The sequence below is a fragment of the Cryptomeria japonica genome, chromosome 11 (assembly GCF_030272615.1).
Source record: "Cryptomeria japonica chromosome 11, Sugi_1.0, whole genome shotgun sequence".
In the NCBI taxonomy this organism is placed as follows: domain Eukaryota; kingdom Viridiplantae; phylum Streptophyta; class Pinopsida; order Cupressales; family Cupressaceae; genus Cryptomeria; species Cryptomeria japonica.
The window spans coordinates 240,744,706-240,758,682 of record NC_081415.1 but is presented as its reverse complement, the minus strand read 5'-3'; positions in this window follow the sequence as shown (position 1 = coordinate 240,758,682).

The window sequence follows — 13,977 nt, the reverse complement described above, 5'->3', positions numbered from 1 at the left end:
TTTGTGTAATGTCTATCATGTTTGTTGAACCACTGATAATGTGTCAAGGGAGAATATCGCAAGGAGTGAAATTAGGCACACAGGATAAACAAAGAATGTTATTTCGAATATAGGGTAAAGAAAGGAATATTCTCCTAAATAAAATTATTTGTGAGTAATCTAAGAGAGGAAAATTATAACAAAACATAAAATAAAATATAAATAAATATATATGTGTGTGTGTGTGTGTGTGTGTGTGTGTGTGTGTGTGTGTGTGCATGTGCGCGCGCGCGTGTGCATGTGTGTGTGTGATCTAGACCTAATGAATTGCGAAAGTGATGATAATTGCAGACTGGTAAATTTGGCATGTGTATGGAGATGATTGCGTGGATGAGGTCAAAAAGAAATAATAATTATTAATTTTCATCACTCCCTTAGAATGGGATGGTTATGTACCTTAATGTTTGGGTTTTGCGAATAATGTACCTATGAAACTAAAACCTTGGTGCCTAGAAATACCAAGCATTGTGGGCCCTAGAAGTAGAAAATTTCCCTACTTATGGGTAGATTCAAAGAACTTAAACTTGATTATTCCTTGATGCCTAAGGACATTGGAAGAAATCATGCACCTAGGGTGGTTTACCAAATATGTAATTAACCCCCTTATGAGGCACCTTGATGTAAAATAAGTAGATTCATTATGGATAAACTAGGATGCCAATTCTCTTTAGTGGCGAGCATGGATGGCAATTGCACTGGGATAAACATGTTTTACACGAACCCTTAATAAGTTTGACTCCTAGAAGTTAATAAGTAAACTATCATGTGTAACCTTGATTATGGGAGTTGATGTGTGTTATTGATATAATTTGGATGGTGCATTAACACAAGTTGTTGAAAGATAGAATTTTGTAAACACCTACCTGAGATTAAAGGGAAATGTAAGCATTTAACCTTATGAAGATAGTAAGCTAATTATAATAATAAGTTGGTTTTGGTAATGCATCTTTCTAGTAGGCAAGATAAGATTTAGAGTAACCTATTGAAATTGTGGAGAATGTTATGTCCCTATTTCGTATTCTGCTCATGTGACTTCCAGGAGTAAGTTGATCTCTAGGGGAAGAGGATGTAGAGTCCCTCCCTGATCAAGCTCTTGTTAACTCAGTTGACCATGGTTGACCTTTCTAATTAATGTTATAATTCAATAGGATGGGCTATGTTAGATGGATAGATTGGTGAGAAAAGTAATTTGAACCAGGTTACAAAATCATTTCACCTTGAGGTGTACATTTTGATGTGTTATGGATACATAACTTTATGATTCTAGAATAGGATAACTTTGAGACAATGTATGTCATTATTGGATTTGTAGGACCTTACTATGATGATAGAAATAGGATGCATGTCTTATGTATGGATCAAAATTATGTGGATTATGATAATTGCTTATGTGGATTTATTTGGATATAAGATATAGCGATTTGTTTAAATGTAAATTATATGCAGAGTGTTTCATGTGTATTCTTATTCATGTGCTTAATTTTATATGAGGTTATTTGGAATTACTATTGTGTAATTGAGATATGTAGGAAAATTATCCATGTGACCATGGAAATATTATGGAGAACCAAACCTAGACCTATGTACGTTCGTAAAGCCAGGGGTTGTCTATTTGGAGAGACAACACCCCGTATGTATCATATCTTATTTGTGAAAGTAAATGTTGCATGTGTATTAAATTAAATTTATTAATTTGTGTAAATCCAACAAGAGACAAATTTCATGTGTAATTTTGTAATGTATTTTATTGTGTCACTTGACACGTGTTGATTTATGTCTTGATTTTTGACTTGTCTCTTGGAGGGAGTTGTTCAACTATAGATTTTTCAAACATTTGAATGTGGTTCTAAAATTTCTTTGGGTAGAGAGTCTTTGGAGTGGTCAACTCAGGTTTGACCCGAAAGTTAACTTCAGATGGGTTTATAAGGAGTCAAATGGACTCCTAGGGGTAGTTTAAAGGTGTTTCCTAAAGCCCATAAGGTATACCTATGGGTTAGGAGTATTTTTAGGCATGCATCTACTCCCATGTGACTGTTTAGTCACCTCAAAAAGTAAGTTTCCTAAGGTGAGCGAAAATTAAAATTAGAAGGTGCCATCTAGGTTAGATAACCTTTCCTTTTGATGAGAGATCATTTTTGATCTTTTTCTTACTTTTTCCTTTTTCAGTTTTAGAAACCTGTGAGAACTCTCACTAAGGTCTTCTTAGGCAAGGATGAGAGATTTTGCGGGTAATCACCCACTCTCCATTTTTGGAGATCATGCAATTTTGAAAAAAAATAGTTTTGGGATAGAATTTTGGCTAAGTGTAGAAGGAAGATTTGTGGATTTGGGCTGCTCATCCTCAAACTAGTTCTAGCAAACCTTTGGGCAGATTGAAGGTTGGATTATCCTCTCTTTTTTGGTTTCTTTTTACGTTGCATGTTTATGTTGGAAAAATGGCTTGTATGTAAAAGTTGTTTCTTGTATTTTCCTTTGTGAAAATTATTATGTGATCTATCTGTTACTTCTTTTATGCATTTCCTTGTGATTTGGGAGTAACCAGGACCTCCTACTCTTGGGAGAGTAGGATGGTCTTGTGGGTGGTAGAAGTTTGACAGCCCTCGAGTGAGAGGCTCTCTTTATGAGAGTGAACTCAAGGGGTGTATATGTGACCCTTGTTGCATGGCCTCGTTTATGCATTTGGGGGTCATAAGGGGAGAAAGTATGGCATGAAATGCCTTGGGGGGCATAAGGATGTGGGGTTAATGAACTTATTATATATTTTTGTTTGCCATGAGGTGGCTTTGTGATCTACTATTCTTACAGTCTCCTCAGGGTATTTGGTCCACTACCACCCGTGTAAGAACATCACATTTTGTGATGAAGTATAGCCTTGGTTGGGAAAGTGTTTGCTGTATATTTTCCCCTTGCTTGTTGTGTTTGCATGTTTGTAACCTGTCTAGGGCTTGGTTCTCCAAGCTCAGGGGTGGCTTCTAGTAAGCCTAGGCTGGGAGGTGAGCTCTCCATGGTCAAAACCTTATGATTTATTTGCAGGTTGCTTGAAAAGAAAAGAAAAAAGACAAGTTTGAAAGTTGCTAGTTTTTACTTGATTTGTAGAAAAAGATGAGGGAATGGGATATCCTATTTTAGTTGCAGCAATGTAAAGGAAAATATATATGTTGTATTTACCTTAAAAATAAAATGTATTTATTTTATTTAAAGTCCTCATTTTATAGAAATGAGAGACTAGTTGGGTATATCACCCATTTGTATTGTTGGCTATATTGTATTTTAAACACACTTTGAAGAAATGCATTATTTTTATTAAGTATTACTTTGTTGCCAAAAAAAAATGAAAAGTTTATCTTAGATTAAGTTCCCTATAGTTACTGAAATAATATTTGTAGTATGTATGTTAGTTTTGAAAATAAAGGTTCATTTTACCTTCTTATGCATATTGAAAAAAATGGGAAATGAGTAAAGTAGAAAGCTTACATGTTAGTAAAAGAAAATTTTGAATTTAGTTCTGATTATTTATTTCCAAATACATATCACGGTTTAATAAATTTAACATGCATATCTCTAAGATTTATTTCAATGATTTCTCATCTAATATAGTTGCTGCTTAAATTTATTTAATTTTGCCCTTTTACTTAATTGCAGAAAATAAATCTAGGGTTAATTAGTCTATCTCTAATTTTAGCTGCATGGCATTTTTAAAATAAAAAAAGAGAAAATACATTGTTTTAAATCTGAAATTTTTTAAATAAATCTATTTATAAGTTATCAAAGTGATGATCCTGATAAAACAAAAAAAATAAACAAATAAACTTGCTGTTTTTTTTTAACTGTCATTGTTTTGTTAATATCCTGCAAGTTGGTTTCAATAAAAAACATATATTTACATATTAAATCATGCCCTAAAATATCAAAAGTATATTTAAAATATCAAATATATAAATACATTTTTGAAGGTAACTATATATATAATATGCATATATAAATATATCTACATATATATGTATATATATTATATACATAAATATATAAATATTATATATATATATTATATACATAAATATATAAATATTATATATATATTAAATACATACATATATATATATACATATATACCTATATATATATATATTTAAAAAATAATAATATAAAATAAAAATTTTAACAAAAACAAATTAAATAACAAAAAAAACGGAGGACTCGGCCCCTGCGGAACCCCGGCACAGAGGGCGGCGACCCCCAGTAGTGGCCGCAATCACCACTGTGGGACGCAACCCACAGTTGGGAGGCTTCGGTCCCCACTGTGGGTGGCACCCCACAGCGATGGCACAGTCGGGCTGCGGGCCGCACCTCACAGCGGCAGCCAAGGCCGCCTCTGTGGGACGCGACACATAGGCACGGCTGCGGCCATCCCTACAGGGAGCCCCCATGGCCTCCTTCGCCGCAACACCTGCACAAAACCCCTCCCCCACGGCTACTGTGGAAAGTCCACCTTCCTCCCTTGCCACCTGCAACAACAACACACACACACACACACACACACGATTAGCTTAGGGTTGTTTGGTGGCATTTAAAAAAAAAATAAAAATAAAAAGATATATATCATAAGCAACCTTAACCCAATTTCGAGTTAGGGTTTGCATAATAAATAAATAAAAACAAAACTTAGGAAGAAAGAAAAAAGGGGGAAACCCTATTCGAATTTTGAATAGGGTATCCCATGTTTACTTGGGTAGTAATTGATTTAATTTAAATTCGTAAATTGTATGAATTTAAGTAGTTATAAATATATATACATTTTAAATGTTTATATATATGAAATTATAAGAGTAAACTTAGATATGGTATTTTCAAAATTATATATATGACATACATGCTATACGTAAGCATATAGGTATGTATATATACATATATATAATCATTGTAAGATTAAGTTGAAAATTACAAGGTTGTAATTGTTTTGTTAACGTAAATTTAATAAGTGCCTTGTTGGTATTTTGACCTTAGGGGATCATTTATTTGGTCAACATTAACTAGTGTTATAAAGCAAATGCTATTAAAGGTCATTTTACCCTCTAAATGAATTTCAAACACATTATAGTTAACGCTCATTAAATATTAAGTTGTTAATAGTCAAAAAAAGAAAATATAATAATAGATTCGATATACTTAATGCTTCATGTAATTAAAAGACTAATTGAGATCATTAATATCTCTTGTTAACTAAAATAGAGATTTGTGCTTAATGAATTTATATATTAATTGATGAGATAATAATAACTTCTTGGAAGAGGATATCGTGGTGGAATTATATATATATATATTCAAAAATAAGTCTGAGACCTTGGTCTGCGAACTCTTTTAGCCTAGACAGAATCTTATACTAAATAAAGCGATTAACATTTTAACGTTTGACACTTCAATTTTTAGTTGCTCAATTAATTAATATTATTATGTGAAAATCATATTAATAATTAATTTATAGACGCAAGATTTAATCAAGTTATAAAGGAATGATGTATTATCACAGATGGTGGAAACTTGTTAGGAGATAAATAATTATTATTGAATCAAGTAATTATATTAATGCCTATTAGTAGAAGTTGATCTAATTTAGAATTATAAATTGCAACTATAATAAAGGGGACATTCGATGTGAATATATTATTGTCCTTATAAATTCATTTTGTTCCATTTGATTATAGGAGTTATCATAATTTGTTATGTTAGGAATATCCTAACTTTGTCGTCTAGGAGTTTCATAGAAACCTAAGGCTTCTAGATAAATTTGTTCTATTCATTGCTCACATTAGAAAAACATTTTATTATAATTTAATGTTCCGCTTGGAGCAACCTGTTAAGTTGTCACATCTAATTAAGCATAGGTTGCATGTAATTAAGTGTTCAAAAAAAAAATTGTTGTGTGTGTTTTTGCCCAAAAGTTTGGGCATGACACTTTTGAAGTCAGAATAACTTATGTAGCTAGTCATATAGGATTCTAAGGGTCTCCAAGGATCGTAAGAGGTGGAATAAATTCAATTGCACACACATAGGAAAAAGAAGACCAAAAGTCTCAAGAATTAGTGGGGAAGTTTTATGCATCTCCATTTACAAATCCTAGTTCTAGTGCTTAATGTGTTAAGGAGGGCGTTCAAAAAGTTATTGAGAAAAGAAGGAACTCTTATCTCTAAAATTTTTTTGCACCAACAATTCAATCAGTGTATTACAAAGTGATAGACACATGCAATTGCCCTTATTCAAATAAAAATTGTATTTTTCATCCTTCATACTGCATAAGTATAGTTTCATGTCCAAAATTTCACTGTTTCCATATGCATTCTATTGATCATCACATCATAATAGGTATGTATACTAGAGGCATAGCTGAAAAAATCCTTAAAAATGGAAAAAGTCCTAAAAAAAACCTAAAAAGCATAAAAAATCCTGAAAAATCCCTAAAAACATCAAGAAAACAACAAAAGCAATAAAAAAATCCAAATACAATATGAAAATCAATAAAAAAAACATCCCAATACAATCTAAAAATCAATTAAAAAACATTCAAATATGATCCTAAAAAAAGCACAAACACATTGAAAAAGCTCTTGGAAAATAACTAAAAATAAAAAAAACAATCAAAATCGATAAAAAAACTTGCAATAAAATGTCTTGCAAGAATCAAACACTCTCATAGATATCAAGCAAAAGCTTCACATGAAGTTAACAAAGGATACAACTATCTAATCAACAATCTACAATAAAGTTGATCAAGTTGTCTTGTCAATCGTACCAACTATCCATATCAAGTGATCATTATCTTGTCTTAAACAGAAGAGGATACGCTTGAAATCAAATAGGTCAGTGTTAAATAGGGTCAACACTTTCTGAGATCAGACATTATCAACCATCACATCAAACAATCAAAGCAAAGGCACAAATCAATATGGCTGTTGAATTTTGTCCTAGTTAGTCTTTATCTTTTATCAATTGGCGATAGGCCATGTTCCTATGCTACTCAAGGATGTCCAAAAGTGACTAGAGGAGTTGTGATGGGCACAATTCTTTTCTTTGTTTGTTGTTTGTGGTGTGAACCAATGAAGTTCTCGAGTAATGGTGCCATGGGTGTTTGTGATAAGTATGTTCACTTTGTGACTACCACACATACCTCAACCTCTGGCATTATGTTGTCCTCGATTTCAGCACAGCCAAAATCATGAGGCAACCCTATGAAACTAGTTCATTTTGTACCTTATGACCTCTAGGAGAGCTTGATCGACTCTGTTGATTAGCTCGTTTAGCATTTTGCTTTTCATTTTTATTGTTTTCTAATTTTTTTTTAAGGTTTGCAATTTTACCTGCAAGTCGGACTTTAAAGTCCGACCTGCAAGGCTCTTTCTTTGCAAAGTTATGTGCACATCAGATTTTAAAGTCCAATGTGCACATGTTTGATTTTCAGCCTGCAGATCGGACTTTAAAGTTCGACCTACAGGTAATCTTTCTCCTGCAGTTCAGACTCTAAAGTCCGACATGCAGGTTGTCTGGTTGAAGAGTGCATGTCGAACTTTAAAGTCTGACTTGCAAGGGTTTTCTTCCTGCATGTCAGACTTTAAAATCTGACATGCACTGCATAATTAGCAATTAATACCGTATTTATTGCTAATTTTGGGGATTATTTATTGAGTTTCGGGGTTTATTTCTTCATTCTCATTTGTGTTTTTTCCTCCTCCTCACATTTTCCTCCATCTTCATTCACCGGCCTTGCTGATCTGTTGCATCTCTATCAGATTTTTCTTGCATTGTAGTGGATTAAGGTAGGTTTTTAATTTCATTTCGGGTTTGGCATGTTCTTCGCATTTTGTGTTTTCCCTTTATCCCTTTCTGCCTTGTTTGTTTTTCATTTTGCTTGGTAGTGTTTTCGGAGGGTAATCAGACTTTAAGGTCCGATTGCCCTTCTAATATTTTCTTCCCCTTAGCCTGCATATTGGATTTTAAAGTCCAATATGCAAGCTGATCAATGGAGCCCTCTCTGCATACCAGATTTTAAAGTCTGATATGCAGGAGGGTAACCTTCGCATATCGGACTTTAAAATCCGATATGCAAAGAGGATAACGTTGGATTGACATGTCAGGTTTTAAAACCCGACATGTCAATCAGTTGCTTTTTCCCCCAATTAGCACATCCGACTTTAAAGTCTGATGTGCTGGTTTGTCAAAAAGTTTTACTCTTGCACATCAGGCTTTAAAGTCTGATGTGCTAAATAAATTCCACTACCACACGATGTGCTGTTGACTTTCCCAAAATTGCACATCGGACTTTAAAGTTCAGTGTGTAGATTAAGATGTTTATCCTTGCACATCGAACTTTAAAGTCTGATGTGCTAATTTTATCCCCTGAAGTGCAGGTTGGACTTTTTTCCCCGACTTGCTGTTTTTGGTAGTTTTACTCTTAAGATTGTTTTGAGTCTGATTTCTCAATCCAATTGAAAAAAATTGATTTTGATGATGATGATAACTATCAAAAGAGCTAATCCTTAGTGTTGAATGCAGTAATTGCGAATGTCAAAGCTCCCTTAGGATAAATCCGAGCCTTCCTCAAGTCAGTTGGAATCTTCTCTGGGTAAAACATCAACAAAAAAGATGAAGTACAAGTATGATAAGTACTTGAATCTGTACCTAGAGAGTTCAGTCGACTCAAACATCAAGGACATCAGAGATACTGAAATTGGACATGTCAGTATGCAGGAGTTTATTGACCGGGTTGAGAAAGCTCCTGCTCGTCTAACCAATTTGATCAAATCTGAGTTGCATAAATATGCATCCTTCCTAGTTGCAGCTCATGATCCAGAATTTATACTTGCAGTAGAGGATCACTTTGATCCGAATACAAGACAAGTGAAGGATGTTGATCAAAATGTCATCATGACTCTGGATAGTGTGTTCTTCAAGAGTGTCTTCAAAGGCTCTCCAGTTGAAGAAGTAGCTGACATTTCTTAAGAAAGTGCTCAAGAGTACTATGAGAAAAATGAGGTTAAATGCAAGAAAGTGATCAATACTGTGTACCTCTCTGCTGCCAGAAATTCCACTACCACATGATGGCCCAAGTTATTTCATAGGAGTGACTTCAATGATGAGTACAACGGCATGGTTACCATGTTATCAAGAGTGAAGGGGTTAAAAGACTCTCAGTACTTTCAAAGTTGGATGTGTTACTACATGAATATAATCAGGAAAGGGGCTGCAAGAATTGACTGGGGTGAATAGATCAGTGATGTGCTCTTTGCTCAATTGAAGGAAGTCAAAATGACACTGAAATTTTATATAACCTCATACCTAGTTTATGTAGCTGCTTCTATGAGGCAATATCTAGGTTTGTCTACCAAGGGTGATAGGAGATTGGTGCCTATCTGGGAATACTATGATCAACTTACCATCAAGAATCATGGTAGCCACTTCAGAAGAGTTAATGATGCCTTCTTTGTTGTGTGGAAGTGCATGTTTGATAAGAGCCTATAGAAGAAAAGATTATCAGAGGCTGCGTATAATAGGGTATCTCATTTCGGATGTGTTTTCCTTCAATTCCCAACATTCACTTACATCTAGATTGGATGTTTCTCAAGTGAGCCTTTTATTCTACCAAGGTATCCTTCTGACAAGATCATTCTCATGGAGTTGTGTCAACAACTAATATATGTGCATGAAAAGAAATCACAAGCACATAAGACTGGGTTGAAGTTCCCAGAATCAATTGGCAGGTACTCAGTCCTAACCAACCCCAAATCCAAAAACATGGAGGAAGAAATACAGTGGAATACTATGAGAAGATTCAAGGCACAAAACAATTTTAACTTTCGTGGCATGAAGAACAAACTCAAGAGGAGTTATACCCATGTCTATAGGTTTGAAGATGTATGGGCGGACGGTCATAATGAGGAAGATATAAGAAGGATGGATTTTAGTCGACTTACCCTAGAATAGATTGAAAACTTGGATGTAGCAAAGATCGCAATGACCATGGAAGACACGGATGACATAATAGACCATGTCTATTATGAAAGGAATATTGTTGATTCTTCTCTCCCACCAGTGCAATGGTCAAAGAAGGAAAGTAAATCTATCACCCAAAGGATCGCTCCCATCCTGGCAAACACCAATGCTTGGCTGTTAAAAAATAATCTTAGGATGAAACAGTTGCTTGCTAGTTTTGGGGATGATGATAATAGTGATGGCCTGGTTGGCAAGATGGCTACAACTGAGACAAGAACAAAGAGTAGGGCAAATCCACAAGCACTATCTTCAGCTCCTGTAGTACAATGTAAGGGGAAAGGGCCCAAAATTAAATTCACAATTAAAGGGTCCAAGAAAGGTGAGTCATCATCAACAGTGCAAGGGATAGTCACAAATGAGCCAGAACAACCGCCTACCATTGAAATTGAAAAAGAGAAGGGGACTGAAGAAGTTAAAATTCCTCAACAAGAGGAAGCATAGGTTGAAGAAACATCACATCCAGGTGAAGTTGATGCCCTGACCACTTCACAGTTACTAACTCATTCAGAGGTAATCATCCACTCTTTTGATTCTGACTCTGATCAAGAGGACGAAGAGTTTCAAGATGGGGATCTAGGTATGGGCATGGCACAGTCAGAAGCTACTGAACAGTTTTCACATTAACCAATTTCTCCAATTTGGATGATTTTCCTTCATCCACCATTGAATCTACGATGTTGGATTTTAATGAAGCATTGGAAGGGGCATTTGAAGAACAAACTACAGTGAACTTACCTGTTAATACAATCACAACATAAATTCCACCATTGGTAAGTACTGAGGTTGCATCCACAATGCCTTCAATTCTCCCATCTGTGACTAAAAAGATGTCAGCAATAGCAACTGTTGCAACATCGACAGGTGTCCCACAAGATACTTTGACATTGATGCCAATGACAACACTCATAACTATTGCGAGCTCCAGTTAGCCTGCTCCCAAAATCTTGACTGAAACTCAACAAGGAGCTACTACTCCATTGGCCAATCCAGAATTACCACCTTGGATGGAGGTAGCAGCCCCTAAGAGGAAAAAATAGGTATTCTCCAGATGAGTTTGATTTTGAACAATTGGTTCCTCTGAAGCCTAAGGGAACAAAGAAGCCAAAGACTATATCTTGGGTATTAGTAGACCCAACTTCTAAAAGAAAGTATGCTGAGGTCATGGTGCCATCATCAGATAAAGACAAAGACAACATACGATCTGAGGATTACACCATGCAAACCATAGAGCTTGGGGTTGAAACACATGAGAGTGTTAAGTTGGATTCTCAGACAGCTTTCAACTCTTTGTTAAGAATATTTGATCAAGAGAAGGATGATAAGAATGAATTGAAGCAAAAATGCGAACAATTGATCAATATTATTTTGAAGGTCACACAATCTTCTCAAGAAATTGAGCCCATAGGATCCTCAATGGACACTGAAGCTCTAAAGAAAATTGAATAGGTAGGAGCCAAGGGCCAAGTGATGGATGAGTGGATTTCATGGCTAAGGTCAGAAGGCTCTCATCATCTAAGTTCAACAGTTGGACTATTGGCTGATTTTGAAGTAATCCAAAGTCAAATGCAAGGACTCAAAAATTCATTATCGTAGGAGATTGAGGAAGTTGAGAAAAGTATGACTCTTTGGAGCAAGATGGAGGACTTCAGGATAGATGTCCTTGTTGAAAATAAAGTAATTCCTACAAGGAAAAAATATATCCAGATTTTGTCATTATTGTCTCATAAGCAAGAGACAATAAGGTTAATGATTGCGGAGCTGGATCGAGAGAAGAAAGAAGGTGATGACGAGATTGATCTTATTTTTGCCAAAGTTGCTGATCTTCCTTGTTATTTATATGATGGCAATTAGAATCTCATTACTAGTGAAGCTATCACACAGGAATTCATTTCTCTAATGGATCACTGCATGGGATAGGATTTCTCACTTGACACATTTGATAAGTTACTAGAGATTCAGGTTAGTTTTAAAGTCCTTACTTCCATGCTGAAGGATGTGAAAAAGAAATAGGTAAATATTGAAGATGCGATTTCCCATGTTCGCGTGATCACAAGTTCTACCCCAATGTCAGACGAAACAAAGATGAAAGCCATCCTGACTAAGTTCAAAGAACTCCATATATCGAACAAGGAGGGGAAATATGAATAAAGCATCCCCTTTTAGCTTTTTATTTTTATACAGTTTCATCATTAGATGTTGTTAGTTTTCTTGCAGCTACACATTTTCCTTATGTTGTAGTTGTAGTAAAGTGGGACTGTGCAGTTGAATTAGTCAACTGTGCCCACATTTTTCTCCATTATTTTCCTATTTAAGGAGGACATCATTTGTAAATATTTATCTTTTTCATGCTAAGCAAAAATCTGCAGAATGTTTACCTCAACTAAGACTTTGAGCTTTTGTTGTGAAGATTATATCAAACAAATAAAGAAAGCAATTTTTTATTGATCTCAAACTTTGTGTTGTATCAAGAAAATTGTTTATATGAGTTAATGTTCTTATGTCCATTACTTATATATGTTAATTACTTCTTTGATATTGGAGATACTGTTATGTGGGTAAAAGAGCTCCTGAATCGTGCAAGTAGATTGTGTGCTCCTAGCGTATTTGGGAAATCTTCTGATAAATTAAATAATTAGTGGTAGGCTTTGTATTACTATAGTTACTTTTAGTTTAAAGGATTAGGAATTCATACTTGAAGAGTTTGAGCTGCGAGTTAAATTTCTAATTATTTGTAATAATCAGTTTGAGTTGGTATTATATTCAAGAGAGACTTTGTGCTACTTGATTGTGAGTTTTAGCATAGTTTGTTAGATTCATTGTTCTTTTCTTTAAGTATCTAAAATGATAGAAAAATTGTAACAAGGTGGGGGGAGAATACATAGACTCTAAAAAAAGAGAGTTATATGCCCAATACCAACCCATAGATTTTGATTTCTTATTAATTAGAGAAGAAATTTCAAAGGGAACATCCCCTTGATGAGAGGAGAGATTAATTTCTCAACATAGCTATGTGTGAATTATATATTTTGCCATTGGTACACTAGTGACAAAATATTCACCCAACACAATACACCTAGAATGAAGGGTTCACTCCTTGTCTGCAACATGTTTGTTTATGCAATGAGATATCTTTACATATTGGTTCCTTATATCCTAGTGTGCAAGGCTCCATTGTTACATAATAAGGCTCAGTGAGAATATATATTGTGCTATGAATAAAGGCACACAAGTTTGGGTATCACCATCAATCATTTCATTTCATTTTTCTCACCTATTCGTGTCAATTCTATCTCAAAGATCATTCTCCCATCTAACATATTATTTCGTCATCTTTCTCTAAATATTTCATTCTTACTAACATTTCTTCCTAATTGAGTCAAGAGGTAATAAAAAATATTCTGGCATGTTACAAAAAAGAAATCATGTAGTCACATTATTTAGAATAGATTGCATGTATTCATATAGTTCATTTTTTGCATTGCATTATTATATAGTCACATTATTCAGAGTTCATTGTATCTATTCATTTAGATTCACTAGCATGTGATAGTATTCAATTAGTTCATTTAATTGCATACATTATCAATACATCATTGCATCAATGTAGAACATGTTGGCATATGTACACTCCAATGAGACATTGTAGGTGATTGAAGGTTTTGTCATTGATGGCAACCTTACAATCCTATGACACCAGCAAGGCATTACACCGGCAAGATAGTTCACCATCACTAGCAAGATTAGACTCTACACTGGCACTCAGACCACTGGCACTGGTAGGGAAAGGAAGCTTACTGGCACAGAGGCCAACAGGATTTTTGTTATATTATATTTTGTTTATTATTGTAAAATCTTTGTAAGCCAACTTGGCATCATTGTAAAATGACTCTTATATAA